We start from the raw sequence: 14,235 nt of genomic DNA, 5'->3' as shown, positions 1-14,235 counted from the left end.
CGTGCATGGGTGTCACTATTTGATTTCCCTACACTTCTTCCCTGTTCATTTGGTGGCCAGTAATGTGAACTGGCTCCATATTGACCTGGCTAAACCAACCCACACTCCTTGAACCATGGTTCGTTGTGTTGTGTTAACTCTGTATGTTGATCACAAACAATTCACAGTTCACAACCCAGCAACAAAAGATGGGTTCTCTTAGTTGGTTGCTCATGGTTAAACATGGTTTGTTTAAAAAAACATAGTTTGTTAGGGTGGCTGCGTTCACTCAACACAACAATTCACAATTCAACAACAACCCATGTTTCGACAAGCCACACTCAACCTTGACTATGGGTTAAATGTGGGTTATTGTGTTGTGTGAACCCAGCCATTGAAAAGCATTGGTGTGAGGTGATACAAACTTCTTATCTGTGGTGGAATATCTGCAGTTGCCCATTCACACATGCAAGCAATCATGTCATGCAGCAGACATCAAGTGACAAACACGCTTGTATGAATCAGGCTGAATTTCAGTAACAGACAGACTCTAAGGTTGGAGTGGTGCCCATGGGCACCAATGTACTTATTATTATTATTATTTATTTATTTATTTATTTATTTATATAGCACCATCAATGTACATGGTGCTGTACAGAGTAAAACAGTAAATAGCGAGACCCTGCCGCATAGGCTTACATTCTAATAAAATCATAATAAAACAATAAGGAGGGGAAGAGAAAGCAAACAGGCACAGGGTAGGGTAAACAAGCACTGGGTAGGGTAAAACTAACAGTATAAAGTCAGAACAAAATCAAGTTTTAAAAGCTTTAGGAAAAAGAAAAGTTTTTACCTGAGCTTTAAAAGCTGCGGTTGAACTTGTAGTTCTCAAATGTTCTGGAAGAGCGTTGCAGGCATAAGGGACAGCAGAAGAAAATGGACGAAGCCGAGCAAGGGAAGTAGAGACCCTTGGGCAGGCGAGAAACATGGCATCAGAGGAGCGAAGAGCACGAGCGGGGCAATAGTGTGAGATGAGAGAGGAGAGATAGGAAGGAGCTAGACAGTGAAAAGCTTTGTAGGTCAACAGGAGAAGTTTATATTGGATTCTGAAGTGAATTGGAAGCCAATGAAGAGATTTCAGAAGTGGAGTAACATGGTCCCAGCGGCGAGCCAAGAAGATGATCTTAGCAGCAGAGTGGTGAACAGAAACCAACGGACTGATGTGAGAAGAAGGAAGGCCAGTGAGAAGAAGGTTGCAGTAGTCCAACCGAGAAATAACCAATGCATGAACAAGAGTCTTGGCAGAAGAGACAGACAAAAGTGATCAAATCCTGGCAATATTATACAGGAAAAAACGACAGGATTTAGCTACTGCCTCAATATGAGGAATAAAGGAGAGCGAGGAATCAAATATAAAGCCAAGACTACGAGCTTCCTTGACCGGAGTAAGCGTAATATCATTGACAGTAAGAGAGAATGAGAGATGAGGAGAAGGTTTAGGAGGAAAAACAAGCAATTCAGTCTTTGCCATATTAAGTTTCAAACGATGATGAAGCAACCAAGCTGAGATATCTGAAAGACATGCCGAGATACGATCGTGAACATCAGGAGAAAGATCCGGAGATGAAAGATATAATTGTGTATCATCGGCATACAGATGATATTGGAGGCCATGAGATTGAATAAGATTACCCAAGGGCAACATGTATAAAGAAAACAACAACGGACCAAGCACCGAGCCTTGGGGAACCCCTACTGAAAGGGGAAAAGAAGAAGACGAGCTGCCATTAGCCAACACGCTGAAAGAGCGACCCGCTAGATAGGAGGCAAACCAGTTATAGACAGAGCCACAAAATCCAAGGTCATGAAGGGAATCTAAAAGAAGATCATGATCAACCGTGTCAAAGGCTGCAGTTAGATCAAGGAGAATAAGAATGGAATAATGACCTTTAGACTTGGCAGTAAGAAGATCATTGGTAATCTTAGTAAGGGCTGTTTCAGTGGATTGCAAAGGACGGAATCCAGATTGAAAAGGATCCAGAGCAGAGTTACTAGAAAGAAAATCAAGACAACAAGAGTAGACCACACGCTCCAGGATCTTTGAAACAAACGGCAACAAAGAGACAGGTCGGTAGTTAAACAGAGATAGCCTATCAAGAGTAGGTTTCTTGAGAATAGGAGAGACTGTAGCATGTTTAAAAGCAGAAGGAAATGAACCAGAGGACAGAGAAAAATTAATAATATGAAGCAAGGAAGGGAGGATAGCAGGGATAAGGTTTAATAAAGACGCGAGAAGGAATCGGATCACGAGAACAAGTGGAAGGCTTCGAAGAGCGCAGTATTGTAGACAGTTCATCAGCTGAGACCGAAGGAAACGCAGAGAAATTTGCAGGAGGAACTGACAGATGAGGAACAGGAACTGGAAGTACTTACAGACATTGTACTTACAGACATTGGTCTCACCAGGCAGTTTGCCCTACTTGGTTTTTATTTAAGTTGTTTAATTAAAACAATCTGGAAGACTGGCATGCTGCAAAGGGAAGAGCTTCCCTTCGGCACCATCTTCAAAATACTAGTTTTATGTTTTGGAGCTCAGACACCACCTGTCTTGTTATGTGCTTAGGTTTTTGGGCTAGCTACTTTCCTTTCAGTCTCACCAATTTGCCTTCTGGGAATGGGGGTTTAGTGAATGGCCATGGCCACCATGGCAGCCATTTTATAAACTGGAAATCCTTGGCTCCAAGGCAGCCATTTTGTAGGAGCACCCATGGCACTCAAAATTCCAAATGTTTATTAGCAAAGTCTGGGAATCTGGTAGAAGCGAGGAGAAGGTACATTGGTACTCATGGGCACCACACTGGAGACCCCAGATCTAATATATGAGGGAGATACATGCATGGATTTTGAAAGTTGTGGACACTCATGTAAAAGACACCCATATCAGGTGTGAACAAACTCCAAGATAATGTCTATATATGGTCTTCTATGGTAGTTAACAGCCAGACCATTCAGCCATATGCAACAATTCACACAGACCCCTTGCATATCCAAGAGAGTAAGCATGGGGAACTGGAGGTTGGGCACAGTCAGTACAGCCCAGGGGAAGATTGGCGACTTTTGTATAAAAAGTCCTTGTGCCAGTATCACAGTATGCTTTGCCTCAGAAATGTCAGTTGTGATCATCATTTGTATTGCACTCATACCTATGGCAACCAGTTAATCAAGAAAAGTTTAGTTTAATTTGACTGTATTTACGTTTTCTGGTTTAACTGGTTTGTAGTTTGGAGGATGTGGCTCTTCAAGTATTTAGCTCATGGATACCTTACAGTTCAATTGCTTCGAGGATGGAAAGATATGTGATAGACACTACTGAGTGGCTGAATTATTAAATGTGTTACTTCTAAGTATATACTACAGTACCATTTAGACCAGTGGATGCTTAGCCTTTACACGTCCACAGTACAAAAGTAGAATATTCTGTTAAGATGCCAAGGATGCCAAGAAATGCAGTTCAGTGTCCCTGCTCCATATTACTCATTAATATCAGCGAGTTCGGAGGGTCAAGACTTTACCCACAAGTATTTCTACAAGGTGCTACCACTTTCTCTTGCTTAGATCAAGCCCATGGAACTCTTGTCCTGCTTCTCTGCAGTTCATAGAGTCTATTCTGGTAACCCTGACCAGCAGGAAGCTTAAGTATTTCAAGATGAAAATAGACTTAACTTGACTCTTATTGGATCTACAGATTTGTTCCCCCCCGCCCCGAAAGCTGTTGTGTTATTGTTGGAAAAGGGATGCAGTCATTTTACGGCCACATGCATCTCTGTCTTGCAAACTGACTCATTCAACATAAGTGCAGCTTGTGGCCCACTACATATTTAGCAAGCTTTAAAAAAAAATTAAGTTTGCCAAACTCATACTGGTTTAAAATCTGTATACACATTGAGTCACTCACAATGATGAGGTATGATGATGCTCTTACTGATTGTTTTGTTTCTCTTATAATCATTGATGCTCACAGAATTTTTTTCTGTGTTTTTAACTTGTTCTATTGTGTTTTGAAATTTTGTAAGATTCCTTGGGTATTCAATTGAAAGGCTGAGTGCAAATCACTATAATCAATAAAAAACAATGGCGTACACATGAATATCCATAATGAGGCAATTCTTAAACATTCATATTGTGCATAAACAATTGTCTACAACTAAATCTATCCTTTTGGGATTTGTTTTCTCTATTCAGAATCAAATACAAAGCTTGATTTTGTTATGGTTCTAATTAATAATGTATACCAATTTGAGATGTCTTTCGCTGGAAACTCTAAAAAAAAGACAATATTGTGTTAAGTTATTCTTTTCCCATTCAATTTCTTGTAGAGTTCAGAGTTTAAGGCTTAGGTGGCAATCCTGTGCTAACTTGCATGGAAGTAAATGCCACTGGGCAGAGTGGCTTTTCTGAGATAACATGTATATGAATGGTTTGTTAGTAAACAAATTGACTAGCCTCAATAAGTTAGATAAAGCAAAAGCATAACTTGGCTGCAATCCTATACCCAGTTATCTAGGGGTATATCCTGTTGAACTCAATTAGACCTAGTTCTGAGTCAATATGCGTAGGATTCTCTTTTGAAAACAGTGCAATCCTAAAGATAGCTGTTCAGAAATAAACCCCACTGAGCTTGCTCCCAAATATGTACACATAAGCTTATGGCCTTAGTCCCATGATTGAACACTTGAGGACTAAAGCAAATTAAATATAAGTATAGCAATTCAAATGACAGGTGGATCACAATCCATTTAAGTGCTATATCTGCACTGGCTGCTTATGAGTAATATTTGATTGGCATTCTTATGTAGCAAATAAAACGATTTGTTAAAAAGGAAGAAAAATAGTCAGTAGTACAGTAAGCATTTAGTGGCTTAGGACCTGCCTGTTCTTGAGAGGCTGCCTTTGTGTCTCTTTTACTGCAATATCCGCACACAATTGCAAAATCCTTTACCATCGAAACTCCTAAGCCTACGCTCCCTTTTGTTTAGGGAGGCGGTGCAATAAAACGCCAGTAGCTTCTTTCTGGAAATGTCATCACCTGTCTAGCTAGAGAGGTGCTACAGAAGAATGATGGATGATTTGGCAAGTGATACAAGATGCAACATCAACAAAGGAGCACTCCAGCTTAATAACAATGATACAAGACCGTCCCCTGCCCAAAAGAACATCCTGCATCCTACCAAAAACAGAGATAAAGTACTGGTGATTGTGTTACAGGAGACCCTTTTAAGTAACCAATGCTGTGTAAGTATACCGAGCTTTTAGTTTATACTCTTAAATGGTATCCTATATCAGATCCCTAAGACATCACTCTGTTGCTTTCCTCTTTTAGAAAATACTCAAATGACAAGCTTAATCACTAGGCTAGTTACATTATACTGTGAGGCCTCAGCCTTGTATGCTCTCTTCTTTGTGAAGTCATTTGAGCTTCCTAGAATGGCAAGTGTACTTATCCTTTTTGCCTTTCCTTCTGTATGTTTCTTCTTTAAAGTTCCCTGCAGCACAGAAGATGCTGAAATTAACCCAGGGAGGTTAAGCAGTTTGGTACCTTAGCTTAAATAATTAAATCAATGCTTTCCTGTTCTTTCAAACTTTACTAATATCTACAGTGGCCCCAGGAAGCCCTCAATCATTTGGCGCTGTGACTTATTGAACAATGATTCAATCTGTTTTGCTCCTAATTTTTTATTTCTCTTTCTTTATTTCATGGGGGTTAATGCTATCAATGGGTATTAGACATGATGGTTTTATATTACCTCCAGCATCAGAGGCAGTATGCCTCTGAATACCAATTGCTGGAGAACAGGAGTGGAAGGAAGCTATTGCATTCATATCCTGCTTGTGGACTTTCCGTAGGTATTTGGCTGGCCACTGTGAGAACAGAAACCTCACAAGCATCTGGTCTGATACAGCATGAATTTTCTTATGTACTTATACATACATACCCCTCCTTGGCCTTTCAGCTTGGCAAAAGATTGCTTACAAGAATTTAATAAGCCCTGTCACAAGGGTCTCACTGTTTAAGTAATGGGCAAGGATGCCTTCAGGCAGGGGTGGAGAGGCTCAGACACACACACCCCCAGCCAATTCCAACACACCTGGGGTCCCAATCTGGCCCTCTGGGGTTCCCTAGATTTCCTCAAGTTTTGCCCTTTCTCCTTTCCCTAGAACATCTGGTGGTTATCCAATTTTTGCACATCTTGTCCCCCCCACCCCAAATTTCTAAAAGGTTGCCTCTCCTAAGGCTTAGTTACTGGAGTAAGAGTTTTAAGTTAAAATATGCTGGTATTTTGGGCATGACCAGTACTGGAACAAGGCCCTCAAGAGCTTCTCTGAAAAGGAATTTGTTCCTCAGCCTTCAACACCCCAGTCTTAAAGAAAGAAAGGAGGGCAACGTAAAATATTTTTCCCCTTATCATTATTACTATTTTTATTATTACTATCTTGCCTTTTTCCTCTTGCAAGGAGCCTCCTCTTACATGAACCTCCTCATCTCCATTTTATTCTTACAACAACCCTGTGAGGTAGGTTAGGCTGAGAGTCAGTGATTGGCTCAAAGTCACCAAGTCAGCTTCACAGCCAAGTCAGGACTAGAAAACAGACCTTCCAAATTCCAATCCACAGTCTAACCACTACACCACACTGGCTCCTTTCTATTCACAAATATTTCCTTGTCTCTATTCATTCCTTTTCTGAAATTACAGTTCTGTCAAATGTATATTTTTCAGGTGTTTCGCCTGCCCCCATATATCCTCCCCTTGAATGTTCAGGCAAAGGCAAATGTTCATTCCCTACCACCCCCCACCATCTAAAGATGATATATCTGCTCTTCAAATTGGTTGAAAATTGGAGAAACAATTTACAGTTGGTAAAGCTGCAACTATAGTGGAAGTACTTCCTGACAGAGCTGCTTAAGGTCTTAGGTACTCTTGCATTAATCACAGGATGCCTCTGAGAACATGAAGAGTGCTTTCCTCACTAGGAAATCACATTTGAAAAGCAAATCCAATTCCAAGATAGCAATTCCATGTAATTTGGAATATATAAATTACCCTTCCCTTTGTATCCAACCTGTAGCAACATGTTGTGAAAGTGAATTCCATAATTTAATTATGTATTGTATGAAGAAGTACTTCCTTTTGTCCATCCTGAATCTCTCAACATATAGCTTTAGTGGGTGACCCATATTCTAGTACTATGAGAGACAAAAATATTTGACAGTCAAGTGTTAAATACTGTCAGTCCAATGGAGATTTGGAAGGATCCAAGATTTAACATGATAAATATAAAGACAATCAACCTACTTGTTAATTTCAGACGTGGCATTTTGTCTATTCTGCTGTTGCTTAAAACTAGTGACCTCAAGCCAAGAGCAGGAATAGGATGATGCTGAAAACTTTTGTCCCCTCCCATATTCAGAAGCACAACATACTCAGGCTGCATCTAGTGGCTCATATTGTTCCAGCAGAGTCCACTTTTAGTGAGATATTAATTGAACATTATATTGCATGGCAGAATATAAATGAAGAATACCTAAATGTAGCATATTCTCCCAAATAATCCCTATAAGCTTACCAAACTGTTGTGTTTTGACACATGTGGATGCAACCAAAGATAACTTCATTCCCTTCTTCCCAACTTTGAAAATTATCCCGGTACAGAGGGCATAACCATTATGTTCAACGGACAGGTTATCTGGACCATAATAAATGGTAGACATCTGTATGCTATTTTCATTTTCTGTGATGAAACCACTGCAAGGCTTGCCTTAATACTACCCCTATATATTAGTACTAGGCAACCTGGAGCAGCTGCCAAGGTCAGCAATTACAGAAAGCTCATCTTTTGCAGAAGTTACTCCTCAGCAGCAATAAGTGCACTGCACTGCACCTGCTTTTTCACCACCAGTACTGGCTTCTGGCCCTGATGCTGAAAAACCAGCCAGGACAGTCAACTCCCATATATTATTTAAGGATAGGTAGTTTGGCTTCTAGGTCATCGTATAGCTTTTCAGCAGGAGTAAACTAAACATACCAGCAATACTGCTTTAATATATTAGTACTGGGGGGGGGGGAACAAATCTCAAATTGAATTAACATAATAACAACGTAGAAGTCAAACCAGGAGAAGTAAATCTACAGGGCCAGCTTCAGGACTGAGGTGGCTCTGTGCAAAGTATGCTCCACTGCCCCCCCCCATCAGTGGGCCCAGGCAGGCTTACCTGGTGGCGATGCTCCAAGCAGCACCAGGTGAGAGGGTCTAGCTGCCATTTGAATTTCCCGCAATGCCTCCAACATAGCATCACTCCAATGCATTGTGAGAAATTTAAATGGAGGCCAGACCCAGCTTCCTGGCACATCTTGTAGTACCATAACAACAACAACAAAAATCATTGGTGGGCCCTGCCAGAGCACTAGGGCAACCTTCCAAACCTGTTGCCCTCTAGATGTGTTGGACTGCAAGTCCCAGCATCTCCAATAAACATGTCTGTTGGCGTTGTTGGCTGGAGAAGATGAGAGTTGTAGTCAAACACATCTGGAAGGCACCAGGTTGGGGAAGGCAACACCACCAGGACCCCAGCAGTAGCCCAAGGACGCCAGGTGCTGAGGCTGGCTCTGAAATCCTATCTTGATAAAAAAATTCTAGGGTAGTTTGTGGTTGATGTCATGTCTACATTAGAAAATAATGATTAGGTTACCAATTATAGATTGTAATTAGAACCTTCTAAATTACACCGATGGTGTGTTTAATGCTAAACAGGAAAGATCTAGGGTATAAGAAAAGAGAAAGGGTTTCAAAGGGCCAACTTGTGTGTGACAAGGGAGATCCATGATGAAATCTCTAGACTTCTTTAACTGTACAAAAGACACAGGGGGGTCCAAATTGAGGCAGACTTGTGGTGATGAAAGAAGGGATTCTTTAATCCTCCCACCCACCTTGGACTGAGTCGCTGTACCTATGTTTTTCTTTCTGCAAGGCAAATTGGAATGCTCCTCTTCCTATTTTAAAGTGAAAAAAGAAGAGCTGCCACTATTGGCAATGATTATTGCGTGGACATGCTCCAACATTATACTTCTAATTCTGATTGATTTCAGTGGTGGAGAGCTATGTCGGTGCTCAGCTCTCCCACCGAAATAGATTTGTCTTAAAATTGGTTGATCGTGCCCTGTGTCAGTAAAGGGTAATTAACAGTTTGAAAAAACTATGGGTCATTATGGCCAAGATATTACTTGGGAAATCTTTGCAGCTGATGCTAGTTGACAGCTTTGTTGTGCTGTTCCAGTGGTCTTTTCTCTCTCCATCCAGTTAGACTTCAGGTTACAGCACCATATACATTGATGGTGCTATATAAATAAATAATAATAAATAATAATAACCCATCACTTATAGATTGTATAGTTGTGACCCTCTTGCTTAAATTTATGCACACAGGATAGGGTCTCATGTCTTTCCTGATGGCTTTGTGACGTAAAAGTTCTAACATACTTTTCCAGAGGGGGACAGGACTGCAAAATATTGATGCTGTTTATTGTTATTTTGCTGATTTATCTGTTAGAAATTAGTTCCTTTTATGTTCTGCTGTGTTTTTTTTAAAAAATGTACTTTCTAAAATGTGGTTTTATTACAACTGATGTTTTGAATTCTGTTGTGAGCTGTCTTGTGGGGCATTGCTAGGCACTAAAAAAATTCAGGGCCCAGGCCCACTGGGCACAAACCTGCATATGAGTTATATATGCTAATTTATATCTATGTATGCCAATTTAGAAATACTAGGATTTATTTAAATTTTCACGATAGGCAAAGTCGGCCAATTAATTTATCATCCAATCATCCCAAATAAAAGCCTCCTTTGGCAACAATTAGGTTTTTTTTCTAAGCAACTGTCATGTTGGGGAGGCGTGTGTGTGTGTGTGTGTGTGTGTCACAGTGCACTGGAGAGGTTAACCATTCCCTCCCAAACAGCAACCTTCCTTGGAAATCCTACTGCAGGGCAATTAAGCTCAGAACAAACCTTCCAATAGCAACAATTGAAGTGTTTTTCCTAAGCTTTATTGTAATCTTGGGTAGGGTGGGGGTGTTGATTTTGAGTTGCACCTCATGGGGAGGGGAGGGATTAATCTTTCCCTTTTCAGCTTTGATTCCACCCTGAAATCACAATCAGTCACACACACACACACACACACACACACACACACACACCCCTGGCAATTAAGCTTAGGGAGAAAAATTCCATTGGCATCATTGGTGCTCTTGGTAATAGATCAGGGGCCCTGGAAAATAGATTCAGGGCCAAGACCCCACAATACCAATTCAAAAAAAGGCAATAGCATAAGTGACAGACTGACATGACTAACCCTCCTGAAGTTTTTGGAGATCAGTCATCTTATAGGCATATCTTAATTTTGTCTAAGGAATGAAATGCTGAGTATAGCCACATGCATGTCTAAGTTAAGACATATAAACTGATACAGATTTTTTTTTCATTATTGACTAAAAGAGAATATGTGATCACGTTGATTGTTCTAGCAATCAAGTGTCACCCACACCATAGCAACCTAGGTTTAGAGAGGTCAATGTGGCTTTCCAAATGTTTGCTTTATTTATTACCATAAATTATTAGGAAAAAAGTTATTTGCAATTTTAAAGTACAAAAATGGAGTGCAGTTTATGTAACACACACGAAAGAGTTAATTGTAGTGTTTTGGCTGTTCCAAAGCGTTGCTAAGAAACACTGTTGGGGCTTAGCCAATGAAACGCACCCATGATGATGTAATGGTTTTGCTTTATGTTTCTTACCAGTCAAAAATTACTGAAAATTTAACAGGCTACAATACTCTGGAAAACTAAATTTTAATTGCTGATACAATAGCTAAGGTTGTTGCTTCTTAAACTTCCATTCTTTTTTCTTTGTTTTTACCTGAAAATGTAACTCTTCCTGATATTGCAGCACGCTCAATGCACATTAAAGTATTTATACAGCCAAGTGGTCATCTGATTGTTTCCTATGTGACTAGAATGGTTTTCAGCTCGTGATGTAGTATACATATTTATATTGTGAGACTTACTTCTGAGTAAGCATGCATAGGATTGCACTTTTAATGTTACAATTAGATGTTGAGGGACTTAGTCTGTTTTGCTATTTCCAGTGTTTAAGAATAATAGCTTAACAAAATATTAGCTAATGGAATAACACTATTTATTGTTGTAAGAGCTGTAGCTGCCCAGGTTAGGGTAAGTGAAGGGCAGATTGTAATTAAAGTCTTTAATATTAAGTTACTTTCAGAACAATTAGAACAATTTCTATGGGAAATTCTTATTCCTAATTAGTGTACACAGTGTTTCACAATTCTTATGATCCTTTCCCTGCTGAATGTATTGTTGTGTCAGTGATGTGCCATCATTGCACAGTGGTTCCAAACAGTTTTCCTGTTTTTAGAGGATCAAAAAGGCTTTTCTCCAGCCTCTATTTGAATTGAATGGAAATCGCTTTCCAGCATTCAAATTGCAATTATCAGCTGAAGAGAAAATGCAGAGTTCCCTGCAGCTTCTATTTGAGTTTCAGTTCCATTCCGGTTGTGAATACTGTATTAATCCATGTGTTGTACATGAGGCTGCTGTTGAAGAAACTGCATTTGGCTCAGAAAGTGGTACTGTGCTGCTTTATGCCCCCCCCCTCTGTTGAGAGGGGGGGGGAGGTAAAACAGGATTAATAACGTGATGAAACATTTGAAAACCCTTATTTATTATGCTGTCCCTGCACTGCATACCAACTCTTACACACACACACACACACGCACACAGAGTGAGCATGGGTTGAAAATTAAAGCCCCAGGGTGCCTTGTGAATCTGTCATTGGTCCTTTCTTGATTATACCAGTTCAAATGCATTACCAGGGTACAGATCATGTCCTGAGATGAAGTCTAGAAACTAGAGGCTGGGGTATATGCTGGGAGAGATTCTGATATCAAAGAATCTATGCCTTTCTTTGACTCCCTCTGACTCCTTTTGCCTCTGTTGTTCATGTGTAAATTTAAGCTCCTTAAAATAGTGATGACAGTGGTGAGAGCAAGCAGAAACAGACAGGTATGCTAACCTTTATGAAATACTGGGGAAACATTTCACCAAACATTCTTCATCAAGTTAAGAGTACTGGTATGACATTATGGGAGTTCCTGCAAAAGATGTCTATTACCCTTGTGGACCATTCTGGAGTTTACCCCATATTATAAACCATTCTGGAATTTCACTCAACTGCAGCTCTTCAGCAGATTCCTTGATGCTCTTCCCTGAGTCTGTAAAAGAGTAGTGTTTAATAACTATGGCATTTTAAAATTATCCAAGTATTGCTTATGCTAATGTTGTTAAAATTCACGGTTTAACATGATTAGATGTTCAAATAAATAAATGCCACCTGAGTTGCCTCTCAGCCCAGCAGATGCAGACACCCAGATGTGAGTTTGTCTAGAAAAAAAGCTAAAGCTAAATATAGAAAGATATTTCTATACAAACACTGTCAGATCAGTCATATCTCCAGTGCCTGGAGGCTGTAATGGGCTGGATGAGGGCCAATAAACTGAAGCTGAATCCTGATAAGACGGAAGCTCTGTGGGTTGGTGGTTCCCGAGTCCGGGAATTGGGAAAGCGACCTGTTCTGGATGAGGTGGCGCTCCCTCTGAAGGAACAGGTATGTAGCTTGGGAGTACTCCTAGACCCATCATTGTCACTGGAGGCCCAGGTGGACTCTGTGGCACGGAGTACTTGGGGTCAGCTTCGGCTGATCTGTCAGCTATGGCCTTTCCTGGACAGGGACAACCTAGCCACAGCAGTGCATGCACTGGTAACTTCCTGCTTAGACTACTGCAATGCACTCTACGTGGGGCTGCCCTTGAAGACGACGCGGAAATTGCAGCTAGTGCAAAATGCAGCAGCTAGACTGCTGGCGGGTACATCTTACAGAGACCACATAACACCGGTCTTAAAGGAACTGCACTGGCTGCCTATACACTTCCGGTCAGAATTCAAGGTATTGGTTAAGACGTTTAAAGCCCTAAATGGCTTGGGACCTCGATACTTGAGAGAGCGCCTCTCCTTAAGTATGCCTGCCCGAGACCTTAGATCTGTTGGAGGAGCCCTTCTCCACATCCCACCAATGCAACATATACATTATGTTGGGACAAGGGAGAGGGCTTTCTCTGTTGTGGCACCCCGACTGTGGAATGCCCTCCCCTTGGAGGCCTGATTGGCACCAACATTGATTGCGTTTCGACGCCAAGTAAAAACATGGCTTTTTAAAAAAGCCTTTGATGGTTAAACACACTGGCACATTGTTTTAACTGTTTTAACTGCTTTTACTGCTTTTAAATTATATATTGTTTTAACTTGGATCATGGTTTAATTTGTTTTTAATCTGTACATTTGTTGTTTTATACTACATGTTTTTATCTGTACGCCGCTCTGTGATCTTAATGATATAGGGCAGGATATAAATATTTTAAATAAATAAATAAATACATAACTCAATTTGCATTCCATAGGGAATTGCTGTTAAAATGAAGGACTATATAGACTAAACAATAATTCCCCGAAATAATAATACCTTAGGCAGATAAGAAATGTAATAAATAAATGCAGACTCATTTGAAGTTACATATCACTGCCTTCATGATGTTAATTTTCTCACAAGATTTCATTGTCCCCTTTGTCATTGTTTAAAATTATTCTTAACTTTATTGCTTGCTGGTGTCTATGTAGATGAGCAGCATTTAGCATTTGTGTGAAAGACCTTGGCTGCATTTGGATGACATAATAGTCAACCTTGTGGGCATAGCCCACTCCACGGTTGCTAATGCTCAAATGTGGTGTACGTGGAGCCCACAGGGTTGACTATTCACCTCTCCCCTCACCTCTCCACCCTCCCCATAGAATGGTGGCACTGGTTCTTGCTTACTATATCAGGGTGCCGCCATTCCGTGGGGAGGGTCGCCGTTTCTTGCTGTGGCAACAGCTGCGGTGCGTCTTCTGCTGCGGCCACAGCAAGGAGGTGGGGGAGCGATATCCTCTCCTAGGATATTACTCCCCCACCTTGTTCTTGCTATGGTGGTGTCTGTGGCAGAAGATGTGCCACAGATATCGCCGCAGCAAGAAGCAGCAGATGGGTCTCCTTATCTGTCAGGAGAGGAGATTGCTGTGCGCCACTGCCTTCCCTGG

The sequence above is a fragment of the Elgaria multicarinata genome, chromosome 4 (genome assembly GCF_023053635.1).
Source record: "Elgaria multicarinata webbii isolate HBS135686 ecotype San Diego chromosome 4, rElgMul1.1.pri, whole genome shotgun sequence".
In the NCBI taxonomy this organism is placed as follows: domain Eukaryota; kingdom Metazoa; phylum Chordata; class Lepidosauria; order Squamata; family Anguidae; genus Elgaria; species Elgaria multicarinata.
The sequence above is the reverse complement of the archived record's forward strand: the minus strand, read 5'-3'. Positions refer to the sequence as shown.